At 40.7% G+C, this 25,479-nt stretch overlaps 1 protein-coding gene and 2 pseudogenes across 1 annotated transcript in view; 1 reads left to right on the forward strand and 2 right to left on the reverse strand.

Annotated features, from left to right (window-relative positions):
• Positions 1-5,537: 5,537 nt before the first annotated feature.
• LOC123813461 lies at positions 5,538-12,251 on the reverse strand (annotated as a pseudogene).
• Positions 5,555-25,479, forward strand: part of ADIPOR2 (adiponectin receptor 2) — a 92,974-nt gene continuing 73,049 nt past the window's right edge. The window contains exon 1 of the mRNA XM_045830507.1: positions 5,555-5,703. The gene's annotated coding sequence lies outside the window, so the exon portion shown is untranslated. The remainder of the gene's footprint in view (positions 5,704-25,479) is intronic.
• Positions 19,956-23,111, reverse strand: LOC123813462 (annotated as a pseudogene).

Below are 25,479 nucleotides of genomic sequence, written 5' to 3' on the forward strand. Positions count from 1 at the left end.
ATACTAAGAAAAATGCGTCTAAGAAATAAGTTTGTAGCTTTTCTATGCATTTGAAATTAAGGAAGATTACTGGAGAGACAAAACCAGGCAAGGATCCAATTACAGGTTAGTTAAGAAGATTGTATGTTCTCTTGATGTGGGCACGCTTTAGAAGGAGAGGTCTGAAAACAGGCATTTCAAAGGTGCGTTAACCCACATGCACAAGAACAAAGGACAGTGTGTGCTTAAGGCAAAGAGAATTCTTTACTAAAGAAATTATAGATCTGGGGTGTGACTCCCACCCTGTCTCGCCCAGTTAGGAATTTCTCATCAGGTCACCCTGTGACGTTACTTTCTGTAGAAACCTTTTCCCCTCTACACCTTCTAGGACTGCTTCATACCCTAGAGCAGGGGTCCCCAACCCCTGGGACCACATGCCAGTGCAGATCCATGGCTTGTTAGGAACAGGGCCGCACAGCAGGAGGTGAACAGTGGGCGAGGGAGCAAAGTTTCCCTGGAATTACCACCTGAGCTCCTCCTCCTGTGGAAAAATTGTCTTTCATGAAACTCTCCCTGGTGCCAAAAAAGCTGGGGACTGCTGCCCTAGGAGAAAATTTTCCTCATGAACACAACCCCATGAAGATTCTTAATCACTTAAGAATAGCTGAGCAAGGGCCAGGGAGAGCTTACTGGATGCCGCCAGGACCACCGCGCTTCCTAGGCACAGGCCTTTCTGTCAGGGTGAGCCCATTCCAGGGCATTTTGCCCTTCACGAAGTCTCCCTGTAGCGGCTGTTCCAGTTTCAGCTGTGTTACCATGCTGGATGCCTGGAGGAGCCCATCTCACCGCTCAGATTTGGGTATTTGCAATAACTACTGTCATCCTATTGGCTATTCGGGTTGGGAAAGCAAGTGTCATTTCAGTTTTGGAGCTAAAGAGAGTTGTGTCTCTCATTTAACCAACAAAGATTTTGTTCAGACTCTCAGTAAGCAATCCACTGAAAAGACGAAATTGAGAGCAACCATCCATTTTTTTCCTCTCCTTTCCCTGGGTTATCTCAATCCTTATCCATCTTGATGATTTTCTAAGAACAGCTCAGATAAAGTCAGGACCTGCTACTTAAAGCAAGGGGGTCTGGGATTCCGAGGAAAACTTCAAGTTCACCCCATGTAAAGAGGGAAGTCAGTGGGGCTAACTGGGCCCTTGCTTGTATCTACCACCAGTTCTGAGTCCTCAGAGTGGTTCTCAGAGTCTCATCACATCCCCACAATTTTTCACTCTTTGTGTAAAAAGGTATATAAAGCTTTTGAATCTAAGGCTTCTTCAGGTCTTCATTTTCCTTCTGAAGACTCCCGTGTGTAGATAAAATTATTAACTACCCCTGTCTGGTGTGGCTCAGTGGATTGAGTGCCAGCCTGTGAATTGAAAGATCACTGGTTCAATTCCCAGTCAGGGCACATGCCTGGGTTGTAGGCCAGGTCCCCAGTAGGTGGCCTGAGAGAGGCAATGTATCTCTCACACACAGATGTTTCTCTCCCTCTCTTCCCCTCTCTTTAAAATGCTTTTGTATCTGCTGCCATCTAAGTAAAATATATAGATTGTTATAATCTTAAAAATTAAGCAGTATGTAACAGCTGACTTAGAAATTCTTAGTTACTTGTGTTATTAGTGTCTTAATCTTATCTCCCCCCAAACCTACATTTGCTTCTTTTAAGATATTTATTTATTTAAATGCAATGTAACAATACAGCTTAATTAATTCTCCAACCTTATTCTGTATTGATAGTGTTCCATGATTTGAATGACTATATTCTATCCCTAAGTAAATTCAGAGAGAAATAAATAAATAAATAAATACAATCTTTAAAAAATTAACTAAACTAAGCCTTTCTGTTAATCTCTTACATTAAAAAATTTCCCCCCATTTATTGAATTTATTGGGGTGATTGGATAACAAAATGATATAGGTTTCAGGTGCACAATTCCACAACACATCATCTGTACATTGTACTGTGTGTTCACCACCTCAAGTCAAGTCCTTGTCCATCACTACGTATTTCCCCTATACTCTCCTCCCCTTCCCCCCGCACCTCCTAATCTGTCTTCTGTCAGTTTAATTCTTAGGCTAGCGATAGAACCTAAGAGGGTACGAGGAGGTTTTCCCTCTTCTACAATATATATATAAGACAAGCACAAGGACTGATTTTACAGCCTTTGTTTTTTTTTTTTTGAGGGGGGAGTTATCTTTTTGATGGTCCATTTTCCATATTGTCCTTTAGGCTAGTTTTAAGAATTTTGTAGTAATGATGCTGTTAATTTTTCTTTGTAAAAGTTCTTGGAAAAATTGCAGACTCAGTTCACTCAAAGAAGAGTACTAATTTTTGTTGTCACTAGAAGAATAACTTGTCTTTTTTGTTATTAAAATAGTAATTGCTTTGATTAGAAAAATAATAAATGAATCACTGTTTTTCTTTAAAGGACAAGCAAAAAAGAATTACAATCTCATTTAAATTTACAATAGAGTCTAGGAGATTCTTTTATTACCTTTTAGAATCTGAAAGTTTCACTTTTAATTTGCTTGTTGGTTTAGATCAGTGATTTTCAACCTTTTTCATATCGTGGCACACATAAACTACTAAAATTCTGTGGCACAACAAAATATTTATTATAATTTTTACCAATCTGGTTAGAAAATAGGTATAATTTTGATCAATTTACAAAAAAGAATAATAGTAATTACCTACCTTTTTTTGCTTCAAAGTGACTTTTTAAAAAATCAGGTGCTTATACTTGTATATAAGGATTTCTGGTACCATGAATTAACCAATCAGAGGCAAACTTATTATGCAATTTGACCAATAAGATGCAATGCTGTTGTGTGGTCTATATATTTATGGTTCAAGACAGGGAATTCACATCAGACAGCTATTGTTGTATTGGTTGTTGTCTTTTTTTTTCTTTTTTTGATAATCTAAGGAAAAAGAGGTTGGTGCCCCTGACTAAATGGTCAGGTGTTGCATGTTTTAAATCACTGCTTTAGGTACATCTCTAATTCTCATTGACTTTTGGCTTACATATCACAACAAAGTATAAATCTGTCTCTAAAGCAAGTCCAATATCATCATTTCAACAACATAGTTTAGTGTTGCTGATGCCTCATTCTGGGATGGCTGCAACTGGATTATGAATATTACTCACCCAGTGATGTGTTCACCTTGTCAACAACATCTGATAATTGCAGGGATGATTACATCAGACTAGCTGTGCCAGAGAGCACTGTTGGGTCACTGGTGGCTAGTATGGGGAGTATGTGTGAAAGAGACTCTTTCCTTGGTGCTGCGGAAGATGATGGACTTTACCCTCCTGTGGAGACTATAAGAATGGACAGAACTAATTCTAAAGATCCTCAGATGACATTGGAGGATATAAGATTGTACTGAATTTCCCTTGGTTTTTGGACAGCTAGTCAGAAGACAGCACACAAAGATTAGTAGCTGAGAGAACCTTGAAAAATCTGCTTTGGAACATTTAATGGTGACATTTAGGTAAGGGTTAGGGTTGAAGGCACTTATGGACATAGAACTCAGGATTGTCCCTCAGGTCAGGGACGGTGGCAACTTCCTCATTAACTACAAAGGTATGAGCATATTAAGGAAGTGAGGTGGTTTGTTTTCCCATTGTGAGCATTAGGAATTGGGACTAATGATCTGGGAATGGGGTCAAGGTGACAGAGAATGATAGGTAAAATCTTGGTGGGAAAATATTAAGGCTTTTTCTAACATTTCAGCACACAATGGAGTGTTCCAGAGAAAGCTTCTTTAGTAAAGTGCTTCATTTTGTCAAGGCAAAATCAAGAGAAAAATGTAGAAAAGACCTGAAGTCCTTAAACAATTTATTTTTTAATTATCTTTTTTATATAGCTTTGTTACCTTTAGAAGACCTCTTATTAAGCCTGAGATTCTTGTTCTCAACCTTGCCCTATGTAAGTTGGTATGCTGGATCTAATTTTTAATTCAAATACATCCATATTCTGCTTCTGATGTGTTGTGGAAGTATATGACTATTTTTCTTGACTTCAATCTCAAAGCTTTATATTTACCTGGAAAAATAGATGTCGTTATTATTTTTTAAAATTACATAAACTTAAAAATATAATCAATATTTCATTGTAAACTACTACTTGAAGGGAATTAGTTCCTTTAAACTTAGTTCTGTAATTTTTTTTTAAAGATTTTATTTATTTATTTTTAGAGAGGGAAGGGAGGGAGATAGAGATAGATAGATAGATATAGAGAGAGAGAGAGAGGGAGAGAGACATCAATGTGCGGTTGCTGGGGGCCATGGCCTGCAACCCAGGTATGTGCCCTGACTGGGAGTCGAACCTGCGACACTTAGTTCTGTAATTTTATTTATACTAATTTTATTTCTTTCAAGCTTAACTGGGTGGCCTTAGCTCTAAAATACCAGTATTAAGATGGTATTATTCATGCCTTTTAGGCACTTTAATCACTTCTTAGTATGAGTTCTCCACTTTTATTTTTTCCTCGTATATTAGACTTCAGGTCTTCTACTGATATGAGCTTTTTCTGTGAATCTTTTTTGGGTATTCTCCTTTGTTTTCTGTTGCTGTGGTTCAACGGAAGGACATCAAGCTGTGGATATAGGTGTTCTTGAGAGCTAACTATTTGGTTAGTAACAAGAGTTCTGACAGTTAAGGAAATGACCTCTTCGGAGTATGATGAATTCCTCTTAGAACTGAATGTGAAGAAAGCATTTTTCTATGCCAGCTCCTATACTGTATTTCCTTTTCTTATAGAATTAAGTATGTAACCAGACCCGTTCTTGTTTTCTAAGTTAGAACTCAATTGAAAGCTTACTTGTAGAAAAATCACTCACTTAGGGTAAATGGACACAGTATTTAAAGTTGAAATAATTTCTGATCTATTACATGAAAAACATTTTAGAAATCGTTCTGAATTGTATTTTAAGAGTGAATGGCGCACGTTTGTTTTTGAGAATAGGACATAAATAATAATATCTTAATACCTGAAAGGCAAACGCTTTTGTTTTCGGTAAGATTTGGCTACTGCTTTCGGATTTATTTACGAAGCTTTCACAGACGACACCTAACTATAAACTGGCCGTTGGCAGAGAAACACACGACCTAGCCTAAATCCCTAAATTTTGGCTTCCGTCCGAGGTGAGTAACCCGTACCCACAGACAATGGGAAAAGCATCCACGGGCTAGGACGGCCACCCCTTCTTCTAATCCAAACTCCTTCCCTTTTCGGTGGGAGGGAAAAAACAAAGGGAACTTAAGTCAGCGACCGTGGAGCGCTTTCTTTCGGTTCCTCAACGCTCAGCACTGCTTTTATTCAGACCCTGGTTGAACTACAATTCCCAAGATGCACCCAGGTTCTACTTTGTCAGACAGGTCGTTTCTGGTTTTGCCCAGCGCGGCTGCGCTTGAGGTGTGGTCTTATTGGGTCTTACTGCCTCGTGCGATTTACGTCACGGGGACGTGAGGTCGTAGGGGCGGGCAGACGGGGCGGTGGCGGTCACGGCGGCGCGCGCACGATCTCACACTTTGTATCGCGGCGGCGGCAGCGGCTCGGCTCCACCGGGTTGGGCCCCTTCCCTCCTCGGCCCCCCCCTCCTCCCCCTCCCCTCAGCTGTGATTCCGGAGGAGTTCGAGACCTGTGGCGAGGCGGCAACAAGCTCTAGGTGAGTGTCTCTGGAGAGTGAGTACCGTTTCCCGGGCGAAGAGGTAGAGGCTCGGGGTCGGGGAGGAGGTGACGGCTGAGGGGGCGAGTGTCCGAGCGTGGGCCGAGGAGCGCGCTCTCGTCTCAACCCTGAACTGGCCTTCTAACGTGACCCGCAGCCCCGGGCTGTGTGCAGTACGGTGGAGGGCGCGGGGGACGGCGAGGGGCCTGGGTCCACCCTCCTTTCAACCGCAGTCTCCTGAGCCTGGCACCCACCGCCCGCCTCGCCTCTTCTAGCAGAGGGTCCAGAGACTCTTAGCTCTTCTCCGTTGGCGTGCTTGTCCGTCCTTACTGCCCACGGAGGGAATCTGCTCTCCGATTCTTCATTTCCTTCCCTTCTATCACTTCTAGGAATTTTTTTGGTGCAGGCTTCGAATGGGTTCTGCTTAGTATTCACTACTTTGACAATATATGCGGTGGGAAGATTTTCCTCTCCTCTTAGGTGGCGTTTCGGGCAGCCTTGTTGGGAGAGAAACTTGGGCCTCGTTTTCCCAAGCCCCATCAGGCTTTTTTGTCCCTGTGTGCTGCTTTTAGAACTGCCGAAAACAGGGTTTAAATCCGTGTTTGGGGGTCTGTGAGAGAGTTTGGATTGAAAAATAATAGGTACTTTTCCCTCCCCCTGACTTTTGACCTTATTTAAACGTTTGCTTCTGGAATTTTAACAACTTAACATGATGTCCCAACAATGAATTTTGGTAGAAACGCTCAAGTGTCCACCTGGGACTTTTCCACCTGGGAAGTCCACTGGTTGATTTGACTTCATTGCAGGCTGTTGGCTTTCTTTTTTAAAGTACAATGGTTTTTAGTGTTTTTATTTTTGGACTCTGGATTTCTCAGGCGTTAGCGTTATTCCCATTGTATCTCTTCCAAAAACAGCCCCCCACCCCCGACAGCATTTAAAACTCCAAAAAAATATAACATTTAAGATAATTTGATCACAAAACTCTTCCCAAAGAAATGTTAAAAATAATTCCTTTAAGGCCAGAACTTTGTTTTGCTTGTGGGGAGGGGAGATCACACACCATAGTCACTTACGCAGTTTGAAGTGCCCTCATACTTAGGGCTACCATTATGTCTTTCCATTCTCCGGACTCTATGACACTTACTCTGTTAGTATTTCATAGGCTTTTCTTTTCTAATTTTTCATTTTACTCTAATTTCAAATTTTATTTCATTTCGTTTCACTCTAATTTCTAATTTCATTTCTGATGCTGCTGTTGATAGGTGTTTTCATTCTTTCTCAGAAATTTGTCAAGAGTGGGGATTACGATGATTTGTAACTAAAATAATTTCATCAGTACTCAGGACTTCCACACATGTGGAACTTTGAAAAATTTCAAAGTAATTTAAATATGAAGGGCATATTTCTTTTAACTTCTGTTTTAACTGCCCACCCACCAGTGCATACTTTTGTTTAGACTTCAGGAAAATTTTCTCTTTATTACTGGGGTAGTAGGGATGACAGGAGAATTTCCAGAATGTTTTTCTATCCCTAGACTTGTGTGAGTTAATAAGTGATTAGTTTTTTTCATCAATAGTATCGGTATAACTGATGCACTTTCTTTGGTATAAATCAAAGTTTGTTTTCCCAAATGAAAATGATTTTGTTTTATTCTTCATTTTAGGGGTCAGCAAACCTAATAGCTTGCGGGCCAAGTCCTGCCAGCTGCCTTGTAAATTTTTTATTGGGACATAGTCATATGCAGACAATATGCATACATGTGAATATACATACATATGTAGATATAGTCTATGGCTACTTTGTGGTAGAGTTAAGTAATTGTGACATAGGCCCATATGGCCTGCAGAGCTTAAACTATTATCTGGCCCTGAATAGAAAAAGTTACCCGAGTCCTATTTTATTTTATTAAAAATGATGCACATTCCATGTAGAAAATTAAAATGAGTCAGAAAAGTATAAAGGAGAAAGTAAAAATTATCCAGAATCACAGCACTCAGAGGGATTTGTTTTGGTGATTATCCTTATAGAATGTCAGTGACTATTTTTGTATAAATTGGCTCAAATTGTTGATTTGTAATTTGCTTGAAAAAATCTCAGGTTATTTTTATTTGGCAATTGAATACATATGTATTTTCTGCATCAAAGATCCTCTACTTGATGAAGCAAGTTTTCCTGACTTGTCTTGCTAGTCAGAGATTAAAAAAAATTAGGAATAATAGGTGCTTGATAATAATGTATACTTGGTGGTGGTGGTGGACATCATTTATTGAGCACTTAGTATGTACTAGTTTTCCAACACTTTACATTTAGTAAGTCATATAATACCTATAGCAGTTCTGTGAGTACACATGCTACCATCCCTATTTACAGATGAGGAAACTAAGGCACAGAGAAATTCAGTGTCCAAATTTGTCACCTTGTTAATAGTGGAGCTGGGATTTGAAACCATGTAGTATGATTTCAGGACTGAGATTCACAATATGCTACAGAGCCTCTCCTTAGAGTGCTGTTCAGTGTAGAAAGTTTACACAGTCCAGAGGTATATTATGTAAAAATTCCTTGTATTTTTCTTTCCATTTCACTCTTTCCATTTCCATTTACAAATAAACAATTGCAAATCTGTCTACATATGCAGGTTTAAATAAAATTAATACTTTATTTTTTAGAGCTGTTTTATATTTACAAAAGTTTATGCAGGTAGTACAGAAAGTTCCCATATTGTCCATTCCCCATTTTTCCTTGTTAATAACATCTTGCATTAATGTGACATATTTGTTATAGTTCATGAACCAATATTGTTGCATTGCTGTTAATTAAAATTTAGTTTATATTAAGGCTTATTTTTTGGTGTTGCAGAGTTTTTTAAAAAATGAGATCAGACCAGTCATTGTTTAGCACTATATTTTTGGGGGTAGTTTTCAAAATAATAGTACATCTCAACTTTTTGATGCAAATATACATTCTTAGTTCACTAATTTGCAGATTAATGACACAAATTTAGCATTCTCTTTGGAATGGGAAACTTGCTGGGAGTTACTTCATTCTTTTAATCTTTCTCTCGAAGGTTTATCTTGTAGTACCAGCTGCTTTTCTCTGAAGTAATGCTTATAATTTTTTTTGACTGGGCATTCTGGCTCTTCCTTGAAGCTGTTCAGCTTCTTAGAGATTTCTTGTTCATCATTAGAAGAGTGGTGCGTATGAACCCATTTACCATCACCATAATCCCCCCTCACTGAGACTGGTACTTCCCCAGCCATCTTTATTGTTCCTGGTTTTCTCTTCCTCAGCTTCCAGAACTTAAGTTTCTGGAATGTAATCTTTAGCATCTAATGCCCATATTCTTGTGCTCTTGATAAAATCAAGGCATCTGTAGTCTTACTCTGGAATTTTCTTCTGCAACAGTTTAGGATTCAGTGGTCAGACCCACTGGATCAATTCTAGCAGACATCATCATATTCTTATCTTTGTTTGTCCAGGTAGTTATTTGCCATTGAGCCATTATATTTTGTTTTTCAAAAAATATATTTTATTGATTATGTTATTACAGTTGTCCCATTTTCCCCCCTTCCCCTCTGCCTTGCACTACCCCTCCACCCACATTCCCCCCTTCCTTCGTTCATGTCCTTGGGTTGTACATATAAGTTCTTTGGCTTCTCCATTTCCTATACTGTTCTTAACCTCCGCCTGTCTATTTTGTACCTACCGTTTATGCTTCTTATTCCCTGTACCTTTACCCCCATTCTCCCCCCCACCACTGATAACCCGCTATGTGATCTCCATTTCTGTGATTCTATTCTTGTTCTAGTTGTTTGCTTAGTTTATGTTTTTGTTTTCTTAGGTTTGGTTGTTGATAGTTGAGTTTGTTGTTATTTTACTGTTCATATTTACTGATCTTTTCCTTAGGTAAGTCCCTTTAACATTTCATATAATAAGGGCTTGGTGGTGATGAACTCCTTTAACTTGACGTTATCTGGGACGCACTTGATTTGCCCTTCTATTCTAAATGACAGCTTTGCTGGAGAGAGTCATCTTGGATGTAGGTCCTTGCCTTTGATGACTTCGAATACTTCTTTCCGGCCCCTTCTTGCCTGTAAGATTTCTTTTGAGAAATCAGCCGACAGTTTTATGGGAACTCCATTGTAGGTGACTGTCTCCTTTTCTCTTTCTGCTTTTGAGATTCTCTCCTTATTTTTAACCTTGGGTAATATAATTATGATGTGCGTTGGTGTGTTCCTCCTTGGGTCCAACTTCTTTGGGACTCTCTGAGCTTCCTGGACTTCCTGGAAGTCTATTTTCTTTGCCAGATTAGGAAAGTTCTCCTTCATTGTTTTTTCAAATAAGTTTTTAATTTCTTGCTCTTCCTCTTTTCCTTCTGGCACCCCTATGATTCGGATGTTGGAATATTTAAAGATGTCCTGGAGGTTCCTAAGCTTCTTCTCATTTTTTTAAATTCCTGTTTCTTCATTCTTTTCAGGTTGAATGTTTATACCTTGTGCTCCAAATCATTGATTTGAATCCCAGTTTCCTTCTCTTCACTATTGGTTCCCTGTATATTTTCCTTTATTCACTTTGCATAGCCTTCACTTTCTCCTCTATTTTGTGACTATATTCAACCATTTCTGTGAGCATCCTAATTACCAATGTTTTGAACTCTGCATTGGAGAGGTTGGCTATCTTTTTGTTGCTTAGTTATATTTTTGGAGCTTTGATCTTTTCTTTCATTTGGGCCATATATTTTTATCTCTGTCCACCTGTTAGGTAGTAAGGGGCAGAACCTTAGGTATTTGCCGGGATGGGGTAACCCTGTGCTGTGGCTCTATATGTGGAAGAGGGGTCAGAGAGGAAACAATGCTGCTTGCTCAGCTCTCTGCCAGCTTTCAGTCACTTCCCCTGCTACCCACAAGCAAATCTGGCCCTTCTGGTGCTGATTCCTGGGTGTGTGGGCTTGTGTATGTTCTAGGCCCCTGAGGGTCTCTCCAACAAACTCTCCTGAGAGACTGGGAATGTCTCCCACTGCCACAACCCCCACAGGTTTTTTTAGTTAGAGGTTTTGAGGCTTTATTTCCCCAGGCTGGAACCCTGGGTTGCGCAGTCTGTCTCGCCCCAGTTGTTCCTCCTGGTTTATCCTTACACAATTGTGGAACCACCTGGTTTGCCAGCCGATGCCTTGCTCGCCCAGGTCCTCTAGCCACTGTGTTACTGTGAGTCCTCTCTGCCCTGGCTGCTCCTCTCTGTCCCTCCTTACCTGGATTCATCTGGATGAATGTTTCTTCTTTAAGTCCTTGGTTGTTGGACTTCTATGCAGTCGATTTTCTGTCCGTTCTGGTTTTTTGTTTTTAATTTTTTTGTTATCTTTCTGGTTGTGCGAGGAGGCACAGTGTATTTACCTATGCCTCCATTTTGGCCAGGAGTCTGAGCCATCATTTTTTGTAGCACTGATTTCTACCATCATGTCTTCCCCAGAGTTCTTGTCCATAACAAAATGGGAGGCCATAGTCATGCGCAGTGAATGACTGAATGATCTTTAGGAGTACCATGTGATGAGATGTTTGTGCAGCAAACAGATTTTGTTACTTCTCTTTGGTTTGGTGCTGCTGCAGAAACCTTTGCATAAAGGGGTAGACGTTAGAAAAAGCTCATGAGTTCCCACCAATCTGGTTACAAAGTTTGTGAGCATCATCTTTACTTATAATACCTCCTTAGAGATTGTTAGCTGCTTTAGTTGTTATTTTGCAGTCTTGGGAATTATGAATCTAATGGATGGCTGAAAAACACCTGTTTATTCCTTTTGTTTTTGAAGCACTTTCATAATGTTTTCAACCTTTTCTTGTGTTTGGAGTCCTCCTTCCCTGCGGCATACTGTACTAGCATTGAGTTACTGTTCTGTTCCTCCTGTTCATCCTTCTTTAGGAAGAATTTCAAGACAGCAACTAATTTGTGACCTTAGAGATGCATGCAGTTGTGACATTTTTTTGGCATCATTTCTTCTGTAGAGTTCAGTTATCACTCCCAAAGATATCTTGAGTGCAGTTGCATTGCTGTTTCTTGACATATGTACGTGAAATTCTGTGATTCTTGTATTTTTGATACTTTATTCTTGTATTTTGTGCTTGTATTCTCACCAGTCACAATATGAGTATATAAGGTCTTAGATGCTTCTTTGGCAATGTAGAAGCACAATGTAGAAGTTGCACTAGCAAATGATGGATTGATGGGATTCCTCTCAGTGAGATCAGAGCTTTGCAAATTGTTAGTGCAAGATCTAGACTCAGGATAGTGTAGTGTAATTGTAGGAGAGCAGATCTTTCTGCTCTTGAGGAAAGTTATAGATGTTTTGGGCAGCAGTGACCAGTCTGTGCCATAAACATCATTAGCTTTGCCAGTACTTTGCAGGTGTCTTTGGTTGCAATTTGAAAATCTCCACATTGGATTTATAGGGAGCTTTCTACTATTGTAGAAACTCCTCTGTGTAAGTGAGAGGGTCCACTTTATTAGTTCTGTAAGTGATGTAGGTGGATGTGTGGCTTGTGTTTGTTTCTGCTGGGCATGTTGTCTGCAGATGGGCTCAGTGAGCAATTCTCAGAAAACCTCACCACTGACACCAGCCAGCCCGTCTCAGGCTGTAGTTTGGAACCATGCTTCCAGGTGTGGAGGAAACAGCCTTTGTCTCATAGTGTGCTTTAAAAAATAATATTCATGAATAACTTTCCATGTCAATACATCTGCATCTACTCTGTTCTTTTTAAATAGCTCTTTAGTATTTTACTGAGTACACCATAATTTAATAGTGTTCCTATTGCTGGACATTTAGATTGTTTAAATTTATTGTATATTGTAAATGTGCCTTGCATATGCAATTGTTGCATGCTAATGACTGTTTTTTTTTTTTTTTAAGTGATAGTGGCAAGATTTATTAGAGTGAAAGGCAATAGTACACTCTCAAGAGATGCAGAGAGTGGGCAGGATAGAGGGTAGTGGCTGCTGCTAATGACTCTTCAGAGTCACTTTTTAAGAATCTAATTACTGGGTTGAAGGAAATATGTTTTTCATTTTGAGGTATATTGCCTGACTGCCATCAGAAAGGTCACAGCAATGTAAATTCTCATCAGAAATGTGGGTGTTGGTGAGATCTAGAGTCAACATGCCATTGCCACCTTTAAAAAAAATCTTTATCTGTTTGGCTGTTAAACATTCCTTGCAAGATATTCTATCTCACTGGGAGATGTAATTGAGAATTACTTTAGGTGGGGCCTACATTCTCTAATTGTTCCTTTAGAGCTGCTCCTCTGTTTCGATTCCTTACTTGGAGCCTGAAAACAGTATGATTTGCCACTTCTGCTAAAATAGGATCTGGTGACTTTTCAGTGGCTATCTAGTTCATGAGGGTAAGGAGTATACAGCTTTCTTCATATCAAATAGCAACCTTGGTATATAGCAGGTCTTGAGTAAACAGTCTCTTTAAAACCTAAATTGGATCTTGTTCTGTTGGGGTTGCTAGTGAGTGAAGTGTTTTAACTTTGTTAAAAATAACCTTTTCAGAGTCTTCGTGGAATATAACCTTGAAAATTTATAGTATAAAATTGTCATCTTGGTGTATAGTCTCTAGTTCATGCTTTATTTAATGGTATAAGTAAGACTGATTGATATTCTAGGACCTATTTTTTAGGAATAATTAATGTACCTGATTACTTTTCATATTCAGTTTTGGAAGTTAAGGAATAGATTAAATAGGGGATTTGTTTCATGTAACCCATAGTTTTGACTTTTCTGTTTTGGAGTATACCATGTATTAGAGGGGACATACAGTAAGTCTTGACAGAGGAAAAACGAAGCTAAATTCTGGAAGCTGCCAAAATATCCTCAGGCGGGGGGAAATACCTGTGAGAAAGGACACTTCGAAGCTTTTTAATGGATGACCACAGAACAATAGAATTGAAATTTTTTTAATTTATTGATTTTTGAGAGGGATTTTTGAAACATTGATTTGTTCTACTTTTTCTAAAAAAAGATTATGTATTTATTTATTTTCAGAGAGAGGGGAAGGGAGGGCAAAAGAGTGGGAGAGAAACATTGAGCTTTGTGGATCAGTTGCCTTTTGCGTGCTCCCAACTGGGGACCTGGCCTGAAACCCAGGAATGTGTCCTGACTGGGAGTCAACCTGGCAACCTTTCGGTTCTCAGGCTGTCCCCCAATGCAGTGGCTGGCCCCCAATCCACTGAGCCACACCAGCCAGGGTGCTATTTTTGTTTTTGACAAGAGACCCTAGTTAAAAAAAGGTGAGAGCTAAACATTAGCATTTTAAGCTAAGGAAAGAGATTTTGTAAGGGAGTTGGTTTGAATTAGGTTGCAGATGTGTGTTTTGTTTGGCTAACACAAACATTTTTATTCTTATGATATTTAAAAAATACAGAACAAAGAGTCAGTATAATTAACATCTATATATCCATCATACTATATTAAATCTTAACACATTCTGCCCTGGCTGGTGTGGCTCAGTGGATTGAGTGCTGGCCTGTGAACCTAAAGGTTGCTGGTTTGATTCCCAGTCAGGGCATGTGCCTGGACTGTGGGCCAGGTCCCCGGTGGGGGGCACGAGAGCTAACAGATACATGTTTGTCTCACACATTGATGTTTCTCTCCCTCCCTTCCCTGCTCTCTAAAAATAAATAAATCTAAATCTGAACATTTCCCCATACTTCCCATTTTTTGAAGAAAAAGTGGAAAGAGAACATACAGTTGAAGCATTTTCTGGATTATATTTTACTTCCCAGAAGTAATGATTATCCTGAATGTTGCTGATCATTCCTAATGCCTGTTTTTATGTAATTGCTTCATAGGAATATATTTACAAACAGATTGTAATGCTGTTTTGCATATTTTCAAACTTTATGGAAAGTTTTCTGCCTATTCTGTAACTTTTTTTTTTTTAACGAAACTTGCTTTTTAGGGTCATATGAAATTGATCTTTTACCATTTTTACCCACAAAAATGGCAGTTTTCATATGGTTCAATTTTATTATCATCACATCTATCTGCTATATTGTTATATTATTGTAAGAATACAGTTTAAATTTATTCTCATGTTGATAGGTGTTTAGATTGTTTCCACAATTTTTTTTCCTTAAAAACAATGCTACTGTTAAAATACTAGATAGAAAAGTATCAGATTGTATTGCAGGTAGTAAGGATGAGTGTTTTGTGAATCTTTTCATGGCAGAAGGCTTTTCTGAAAGAAAGGGTTTATTGAGCCAAATGCTAGCCAGGAAAGGACAGGTCCTGGGAGTGCAGTCTAAGCCATCAGCGGCAGGGCTAGATGGAGAAGGCAGCATGTCCTCTGCCCTTGAGTTCACGGGCTCTTTCATATACAGGGGTGGGCAAAAGTAGGTTTCCAGTTAATACAGTACAATAATTATACAGTAATACAGTGATTAATATACAGTAATACAGGAACAACTCTCATGTACTTTAAACTGGAAACCTATTTTTGCCCACCCATGTATATAAATTATGTTTTGAGGAAGACAGGTTTAAGTTGTTTTGAAAGAATTTGCATTGGCTACAGATAAGTGGGTGGGAAAGATGAAGGAAGGCTGTTCTTAAGGAAGGTACACAGTCCTTAAGGAAGACTATTTACTGTTGATTGGTGCTGGGCAAGTCCCAGAAGTGCATGCATAAGCAGGATGTGGTGGTGTCTGGTGGTCTTGATAGAAGTTTATTTAAAGCTCCAAGGTACAGTCGGGAATGTGAGCAAGTCTATTGTTAGTTGGCTCACAGCTGTTAACTGGTTAACCACTCTTGTCTCTCACTCTCCCCACCTGCTGTAGTTTACTTCAGGATGTCTCAGAATTTTTTCTCTTGTCACTACATTGAACATTCCTGATTGGGAATCCTTGTGCACATTTGTCAAGGTTTTCAAACTGCATGTTGGAAGCCATTAAGGGATTGGGAAATCAATTTAGGAGTTAAAATGGGGTGGGACAGTATCAGATTGTATTGCAGGCAGTAAGGATAAGTGTTTTTGCAGTGTGTCTGTGTGTGTACTAAGTTTGAAATGAAGTCCTCTAGGGTAAATTACTTAGAAATAGAATTACTGGGTCAGAGGTTATGGAAATATTGCCAAGTTACTCCCCCAAATTGTACCACTTAGCATTTTGTAGCATTAGAATCAGAATTTCCTGTTACCAAACCATGCATGATCCTTGAAATTGTCAGTTTTTTACATATTTACAAATTAGATGAGTGTGAAGTGATATCACATTGTCTTAATTTTAGTTTTTTAATTATGAGATTGAGCATGTTTTCAAATGTTGAGTGACTATTCAGGTTTTCATGAATGGGCTGGTCCTCTCCTACCTTTTCAATTGGGTTGTCATTATAATTTGATTTTAGGAGTTGATTTTACATTCCGGTTATGTCTCATAAGTGAATTGCAAAAAATCTATTCTCTGTGTCTTATCTGTTAATTTTTATATGGTTTGTTTTGAATAAAACTGATTATCAAATCTATCATTTTTCTTAATGGTTTGTGTTAGTGTTTTAAGAAGTCTGTTTTGTATTTTGAGATCATTGGGAGTCTCTCATATTTCTTTCTAAAAGTTTCAGACTTTTTTTTTTTACATTTAGGTCTTGATTCTTCTGGCTGAAAAAAAATTTTTTTTGGTAGATGATATGAGGAAGGGGTCTAATTTAATTTTTTTTATATGCATAGGCATTTAACATAGAGCTGTTTAACAAAGTATATTGTAAATTTGAATTGTTAATCTTCTTTTATAAAGATTTTATTTATTTTTAGAGAGAAGGGACGGGAGGTAGAAGGAGAGGGAAAGAAACATTGATGTGTGAAAGAAAGGGCAGTTGGTTGACTCTTGCATGCCCCTAACTGGAGGCCTGGCCCTCAACCTAGGCATGTGCCCTGACTGGAAATCGAATGTGCCACCTTTCCAGTCATAGCCCAGCACTTAGTCCACTGAGCCACATCAGCCCGGACATAAATTGTTTTTAATTTTTAATTTTTAGAGTATATTTATTAGAGCTGGGGCAATGAAACAAGGAAGGGCCTAGGACAGAAGAAGCAACGTGGGAGAGCCTGGGAAGGGCTTCTTGGCTGTTTAGAAAGGTTATGGAAAAGAAGTCATCCAGGGCAGGGCTGCTGTCCTTCCACTGGAAGTCAGAGCAAAGGGGGCTGCGGGGACAAGTTCAGGGGGTTGGGTAGCCCTGGACAAGCTGCTGCTGCCCGTTGCTCCCCTGGTTGCAAGTCTTGTGGGGTCCCTTAGGGTTTAGGAGATTGACACTTGTAGGGGGAGAACAGGAAGAAAGGGAAAGGCACAGGCATGCTCCTGGGAGGGAAAGTGTGCTTGAGTTGTAAATCTTTTAACACATTGCGTACTGCATAGAAAACTTGAAGACATACACCAGGGACCGCACTTTTCTGGGCAAACTGCATGTTATCTAAATCATCCTAACTACAGGTCATAAATGCACTTTAGGTGTTGTTTTTCAATAATTATAACATTTTTATTTACAAAACAGTTAAACAACTAATTAAACAATTAAAGTTCCTAGTACTTTTTTAACGTATGGTACTGCGTAAAACACTTTCCTCTATGAAGAGGGATCAAACAAAATTTACATAAGTATCTAAGTTCGCTCCTTTTTCCATGGGCGGCACAAACCCTGCGGGCTCTCGTAGGAAATTTTTCCTTTCCACTCGCTGGAATACACATAGATTCATGCTGCTTCATATCACCTGACAACCTTTTGGGTGGATCTTGACGAGATGCTCTCCTTGCACCCCCAGGGGTAGGGCTGGACTGATTTGTCTCTGGTTCCGGAGAGCCTTCATTATTGTCATCCGTTATCCAGTTGCTCGCCACCGATAGCAGAAACTGTTTATACTTCATTTTTGCTTGTGGATTGAGGACGTTGTACACTCTAAATGAATTGAAAAGTCCACAGTTTATAAGGTACAGCACTACTCTTTTGTCCATTTCATCGCTTTTCCTTAGAATGGAACAACACGAAAGGAATTGATCCGCATGGTCAACACCTTTCATGTGGGCATTGTATTCCTTGATGCAGGTAGGTTTTACAATATTCTCTCCCGTTTTTTCTATTTTTTTTTCCTGTTGTCGAGACAGAAGTGTCATGGATCGTTGATACCATTCGGACAACCCGCTTGTCTTTCCATGCTAGGAGAAGAATATCGCCTTTTCTGGAAAATATTATGTCACCTTTCTTCATTCTTGATGTTTCCTTTTTCAAATTTGGTGGTAAACCTCTACTCTCCCTAGTAGTCCCACAGACTCTAGTTTTGTTCTGTAGCAGCAATTCAGCAGTAGATGTAGCATTGTAATAATTATCCTGGTAAATATGGTGCGATATGCAAAGATGGGGTGCAAGGACTGAAAGAACAGTTTCTTGCAATTTCTTTCCTTCAGCAGTGTATATCTCCATATTGCAGATATAGCCAGTGTCACTCTCACACACCATCCGAACAAGTAAACCGTATTCTGTTATTTTCGCTGGGTTGTACGTGCGAAATTTTAAACGTCCTCTCCATGGAATCATTCCCTCGTCCAAAGACAACTGTTGCTTTGGTTTGTATATCGTTCGAAATTTATGCAGGAAATAATCCAGCACAGGTTGGGTCTTGAAAAGTCTCCCTGAGTGACTGTCCATTTTGGCGTTATCATTGAAATGCCAGAATGTCCATATTTGCTCAAATCTATGGCGACTCATTGTCTGTGGAAATATAGGGGTACATATCAAAGGATCTGTTGACCAATAGTCTTTTAAGCTATCTTTTTCTTGTTTGACCCATCAGAATAGTTAAGCCAAGGGATTTGTTGATGTCCTTCTGTGTAACCGGAGACCACTTTAGTGTTCTAGATGGTGTTTTGCATTTCATTGCGGTTTGATCGTGATAGTTGGACAGCTCTTTGCACACCATCTCAAACAATTCATCACCAAAAAAAGAGATTAGTCAGAGGGTACAGAGTCACACTGAGATGGAAATGTAGTGACCCCAGCATGACCTTCAAACATTTGTAAGCGTGATGTGTCAATTTCAGACCAACAATTATCAGTAGCTTCCTCAGTGTCGGAATCACTTGAAAGCACCGCCACCTTGCGCTTCCTTACAGATCTAATAATTTCACTGTCAGTAGAATCAGTAGAATTGTCTCTGGAATTGTCAAAACAGTCATCCGCATCTTCGATCTCACTGGGAATATCTGATAAATTATCGCTAAATACTTCCGGAAGTGTATCAGTTGCGTTGGTTTCCTTCCTTTTTTCTGAGAGAGGGCATTTCTAAAAGCACCAGGAACTTGAAGACGAAGACTGTTCGAATGACAAAATACAATGTAACTACAATGCTTTATGGGTTCGTGCAATGTATGGTTTTTCGTAGATTGACCTGCATGGTTTCCACCAATGAGATCGCTTCATTCGATGTGGACAAGACAGTGTGTTGACATCTAAAGTCCATAACAGATGGCGCGCGAAACATGAGAAAACTTGTGAGCAGTCCTTAAGCAGTTTCAGTTCAGCACAATAATAGCCTTTTTATTTTTCACCAGGCTGCTTCACGTGTTCAAGTTTGTGATTTCTGGACCAGAGTAATGTGGTTGGTCAATTACTTGATCCAGAACTAGAACCTAGAGCTGTAGATATAGAGCATACAGGTGGTGGGCAACAGTGTGTTTACATGTGAAACAGTTTTTTCTTGTATTATTATTTATTTGTTTTTCTTTATTTGTCTACATTTAGCTGTACTGCCTGAATGATCCAGACATACAACCCCCCCCACTCTCCCCTGATGGCTTTTTAAAATAAAAATTTCACTTATAAAACTGAAACACTAAAGCATTAAAATACAGAAGACTTGTTTAACTCACTCCACAATAGCATTAATAGATGAAGTATCCCTTCTGTAACTATTTCAAACCAAACTGGGTTAACTAACACTGATTCTAAATAGAAGGATACTGAACTGTTAAGACCTCAGAACTTGACTAGGGCAAAGTTAGTTGTAATGATAACTAACAAACCTCTGAAGATGTAGAGACCCCAAAAGAGCTAAATATGGGTCACAGAACAGGTCTCAGCTGTACATCACAACATGGTAATGTGGATGCGGTAGGTCAAGGGGACCTAGAGGGATTGCAGACATGTTAGCTGTGATGCATAAAACTGAATCTTACAGGGAGGAGGGGTAAGTGCAGAAGCTATAAATCTTCACCCTCAGGGCTTTATCTGTAGTTCATGCTGTGGTCTGCGTTTCTGCTGTGATCTCCCTATGATGACTGGTAGGAGCTGGGAGGGCCATTGTAATTCTGGCTGGATGCTGGGGAATTTTAGTTCAATGTGATCATTACCTCCTTGTTTGCTTTGATAGGAGGAGCCACCTGCAGAACCTTCTCTGTAGCCCCCCTGTGAACCTGGGTTGTAGGTGAGCTACCTGAACTATAGCTGTTCCTGCTGCCTTGGTCTCCGCTACCACTGTAGTTGAATTTGCTCTCTTAGCTGTAGTCGGAGCGGCAGCCGCCCTTTGGAGGAGCTGTAGGAGTTGGAGTAGGATAGGAGTAGTTGTTGTCTTGGCCATAACTAGGGCTTTTTTGTTTTCCCTGTGGGGGGCCATAGTTGCTGTATTGGCTCTGGTTGTAGGACTGCTGCTGGTCTGGGTGGGATTAGTAGCCTGAACCCAAGGAGGGCTTCTGCTGGCCCTTATGTGGCTGATTCTTATTCCTGGCATGTTTCTGGGGGCACTGGGGAGGTTGTAGTTGACGCCTTGGTAGTAGGAGCCATAGCGGGAGGAGCTACCACTGCTTCCCTGCTTCCGCCACCACCAGCATTCCCAGGATGCCCTCCATTGCTGTAGAACTGACTGTAGCCAACTGTTGCCAGGTTGTTTCCGTACCCATAGATGCCATACTCAGTGCCAGCATTCATGTAGTCTCCATGGTTGGTACCACCAAATCCTCTTCCTTGGCCACGGATGATCCCTCCTCTTCCCTGCCCTCAAAGGTTTGGGGGTATGGGCACTTCGTTGTGTATGGGGCCTCCCATACCAAAGCCAGGATTATGAAGCCTAGCAGCAAATTGCGGCCCACCTCTGACAGGCACAGGTGCTCTCTTCTTGTTAATTGGCTTCAGGGCATGAGGGACATCAGGGAACAGCTTCTCTAGTGCAGCAAGGGCGGCCTATGCTTTTGCCACCTTTCTGCACCTTGAAACTTCTGTACATCTACATTGACCTCTGTGACAAAGTACTTGTTGTGGCTGCTACCAGTCTCTGGGATGTGTTCTTACTTGAAGTCATACCTTTTCTTGTTAAGCTCCATGACAGAGTTCTTACCATGCTTGGTAAGGATTGGCCCCTGCTTGGCAGTGGGATTTGAGTTAGCGGCAGCACTGGGGATTGAAGCAGCTTCTACCATGAGCAGCAGGGCCACTATGGCTGGCATGGCCTCTGTCTCGTCAGTGAGTCCTCCCTGTTACTGGAATCTCTATAGGCAAGCCCATGTCCTGTAACAGCTTAACAGCCACATGCAGCTTGGCAGTCTTTGGAGGTCCAGAGGCCTTGAATGGGCTGTGGTCTACTTCTACAGACATGGTGAAGATTGGGGTGTGGACTGGCCCCTCTTGGGAAACAAGTTTATACTGCAGCCCAGGCTTCAGGTGCTTCAACCTCATCAGGGCATTCATAGCCTACGGAGGCCCTGACTTTTCTTCTGACTCTTTGTTTTGCTGGGAGACTTTTCCTCTCCATCCTCCTCCATTGGGCATTTCATTGGCATAATGGCATAGGTGGTACTGGATAGCAGGATGGATTTAAACTGTGTAGTCTGCTGGGTTTTCTTTCTTTTTTTTTAGGTTTTATTTATTTATTTTTAGAGAAAGGGGGAGGGAGAGAGAAAGAGGGAGAGGAACAGTGATTAGTTGCTTTTTGCATGTGCCCCAGTGAAGGACTGGACCCACAACACAAGGCATGTGCCCTGACCGGGAATCGAACTGGCAGCCTTTCATTTTTCAGGATGATGCTCATCCAGCACCAGTCAGGGCTTCACTGGGTTTTCATTCTTTTGTTTTTTGGGCATCTTCAAAGGCAAAGGATCCATATTCACAGGTCTTTATGTAGCTGGCCAAATGCAGTGAGTTGCAGTGCTGCACACTCTGTGATATCTTCTTATTGCTGTCTGTCTAGATGCCTAATAGCATCAGTGGCTTCTTTTTCACAAGGCTCATAAGTACTGGAACCATCAGGCATCACGATGCCTAATGCCAGGTGTTCTAGCACCCATGTCTGTGTTGGCTGTGCCGATGGGCTTCTCACAGAGAAGCTCAAGGGGCCATCCTCTTGGAGGACCTCAAGTGGACATGTGGGTACACAGGTTACTCAGGACCTGGATGGCAATAACACATGATTGCAGCCTTTTGGATCTAACCTGGAACCAGTTGGTGTTTTGGAGGGACACCAAAGCAGCAAGGCATTTCTGCCTGTCCAGGATGTCCAGGGGGTCCTTGACTAATAGCGTTTCTCCAGCTAATACTTTTTCCATTTCTTTGACAATGGGGGGTGTGAGGTGGATGGTCAGGGATAATGGAGGCTCTTTTGTGTTTTTTTATCACTATTGCAGCATCATCAGCAGATTGGAATATTTTGTTGTCTTCTATAATGACAGTGAACTAGATGGCCAAGTTGTCAGTCGCCTTGTCCAGGAGGGCAGTCGTGGACTCCTTCTTGGATAGCAGCACCAGCTCCAGGTCCAGCTATTCCAACATGCATCATGCCCTGCAGGGTACTGGTCATGTGCTCTCTTTTCTGTTCCCGGGTCCCTTCTTTGGTGTTGTCCTCTGAGGGCACATCCAAGTTCTAAGACTATGCATGCTCACTGCTGCCTTTCTCCTGCTCATTGATTCAGTTTGACACAACTTTGAGAACCTGCTCTGTATGGAACACCATGTTCTGGACTGCCTCCAGTTCCTCTTCGGTTGGATAAATGGAAGGATGCTTTGCCATCATGTGGTGAGCATCATTCACAAAATTCACAGTGGATGCACTTTTACTTCTTGTTCTGTAGCTTATCTTCTCAAATCATGACACATTTCCTTGGTATTGTCAATACTTCAGCTGTCTTGTCAGCGTCCTATTTTTTATTCTTGTATTATTTATTTTGCCATATGTAAACCTACTTTTGCCTACCCCTGTATTTTATAGATTTTACCCAAATGTCATTTCTCGCAACCACATTTTATTTTTTTGTGTTTCTTTTCTTTTTTAAAAATATATTTTATTAATTATGCCATTACAGTTGTCCAATTTCTCCCTTTTTCCCCTTCTGCCCCCTCCACCTGGTACCTCTATTCCCTCTAGCAGTACTTACCCTTCCATTTCCATGGGTCATGCATTTAAGTTCTTTGGCTACTCCATTTCCTATACTGTGCCTTACACTTCCCTGTCTGTTCTGTACCAGTTTGTACTTAATTAATCTCTGTACCTTTTCCCCAATTCTCCCCCTCTCCCCTCCCAACTGATAACCCTCCAGATGATCTCCATATCTATGACTCTGTTCTTGTTCTTTTTTGTTTGCTTAGTTTTTTAGATTCAGTTGATAGTTGTGATTTTTTTGTTATTTTAATGTTTATGGTTTTAATCTTTTTCTTAAATAAGTCTCTCTAACATTTCATGTAATAATGGTTTGGTGATGGTGAACTCCTTTAGCTTAACCTTGTCTTGGAAGTACTTTATTTGCCCTTTGATTCTAAATGATAGCTTTGCCGAATAGAGTAATCTAGGTTGTAGATCTTTGCTTTTCATCACTTTGAATACTTCTTATCAGTCCCTTCTTATCAGCAAAGTTTCTTTTGAGAAATCATCTGACAGTATTATGGGAATTCCTTTGTAGGTAACTCTCTGCTTTTTTCTTGCTGCCTTTACGATTCTCTCTTTATCTTTAACCTTTGGCATTCAATTATGATGTGTCTTGGCATGGTCCTCTGTGCATCCAGAGTCCCTTGTTTGGGACTCTGCTTCCTGGACTTGGATATCTATTTCATTCACCAAATTAGGGAATTTTTCTTTCATCATTTTTTCAAATAAGTTTTCAGTGTCTTACTCTTTCTCTTCTCCTGGCATCCATATGATTTGAATGTCGATACGTTTTGAAGTTGTCCCAGAGGCTCCTTGCCCTATCCTTGTTTTTTTTTTTTTAATTCTTTTTTTCTTCCTGCTGTTCTGATTGTATGTTCTAAATCACAGGTGGCAAACACAAGGCCCGAGGGCCAAATCTGGCCTTCCACCTTGTTTTATCTGGCTGGCACCTTGTTTCTACCTGGTGGAAGTGCAGAGCTCCTTGCCCCTAATTAAGGAATACTTACATTTATATAGTCCTAAAATTATATTCAGCCCTTTGAAGGCAACCATGAGGCTGATGTGGCCTCTGGTGAAAATGAGTTTGACACCACTGTTCTAAATCATTGATTTGATTCTTGGCTTCATCCATTTCACTGTTGATTCTCTGTAAAGTTTTCTTTATCTTAGTGTAACCTTCATTTCTGTGTGGGTCTGTTCTATGCTGTTGAAGTGCCCAATGAGTTCCTTGAGCATCCTAGTAACCAGTGTTTTGAACTCTGCATCTGATAGATTGCTCATCTCCATTTTGTTTAGTTCTTTCTCTGGGGCTTTATTCTGTTCTTTCATTTGGGCCATGTTTCTTTGTCTCCTCATTTTGGCAGCCTCCTTGTGTTTGTTACTATGTATTAGGTAGAGCTGCTTTGACTCCCTGTCTTAGTAATGTGCTCTACTATTTAAAAGCACACCCATAGGTTGGATGGGATGGAGCCTTAGGTAATCACCGGGATGGGACAACTTGTGTGAACCAGGTTGATGGAGTCTCAGATGTGGTGTCTCCACTCTGTGGCTTTGTATGTGGCAGGGCTCAGAAAAGGGACAATAGCCATTGTTTGACCTCGGGATTTTTTTTCTGGGAGGAAGCTGTCCTCTGTCATTTGCTCTGATGCCAGACACTTCACTTTCTCCCTGTATGCCACTGGTGCCCTTCCAGCTGCTACCCTGGTGCTGGAGCCCAGAGGGTGTGAATCTGCTTAAGTCCTAAGTCCATGGCAGGCCCTTTCAAAGGAGACGCCTGAGAATCCTGCAGTTTCTTCCTCGACCCCAACCGCCACTGGTTCTTAGAGCCAGAAATTATGAGGACTTATCTTCCTGGTGCTGGAACCCTGGGCAGGGTGGTCCGGTGTGGGGCTGGGTGCCTTGCTCCTGAGGTTTCCCTCCTGATTTTTGTCCACCACACGTGGGTGTGGGACCTCTCGTTCCATATCACCACTTCTCTGTTCCTCCTACCCATTTGAATGGGTGTGATTTCTTTAATTCCTTGGTTGTGGGACTTCCATAGGGCTCGATCTTCCGATGATTCTGGGTGATAGTTGTTTTGTAGTGTAGTTGTAATTTTTGCTGTGATTGTGCAAAGAAGTGAGCCAGGAGGCCAGCCATGTTTTCTTGCGCCTCCATCTTGTGATTTTTCTGAGTCAGACCTGTGGGGGGCATGCTGTATCTAACCTTGGTGGCTTTCTCCTTTTCTCCATCAGAAACTAGTGGAGAGGTTGTCACCTGTGTCCCACATGAGTGTAGGTTACCATGAGGCTACAGGGTTGCATGTGGCTGGAGCAGGAGTCGGTGCATGCAGTTGCATGGAGCCCCTACAGGTGTGAGTTTGTTGCTTCTCAACCATTTTTAAAGTAGATTCTGAGTTGCAG

The sequence above is a fragment of the Phyllostomus hastatus genome, unplaced genomic scaffold, assembly GCF_019186645.2.
Source record: "Phyllostomus hastatus isolate PE091 unplaced genomic scaffold, TTU_PhHast_1.1 phas_contig_152, whole genome shotgun sequence".
In the NCBI taxonomy this organism is placed as follows: domain Eukaryota; kingdom Metazoa; phylum Chordata; class Mammalia; order Chiroptera; family Phyllostomidae; genus Phyllostomus; species Phyllostomus hastatus.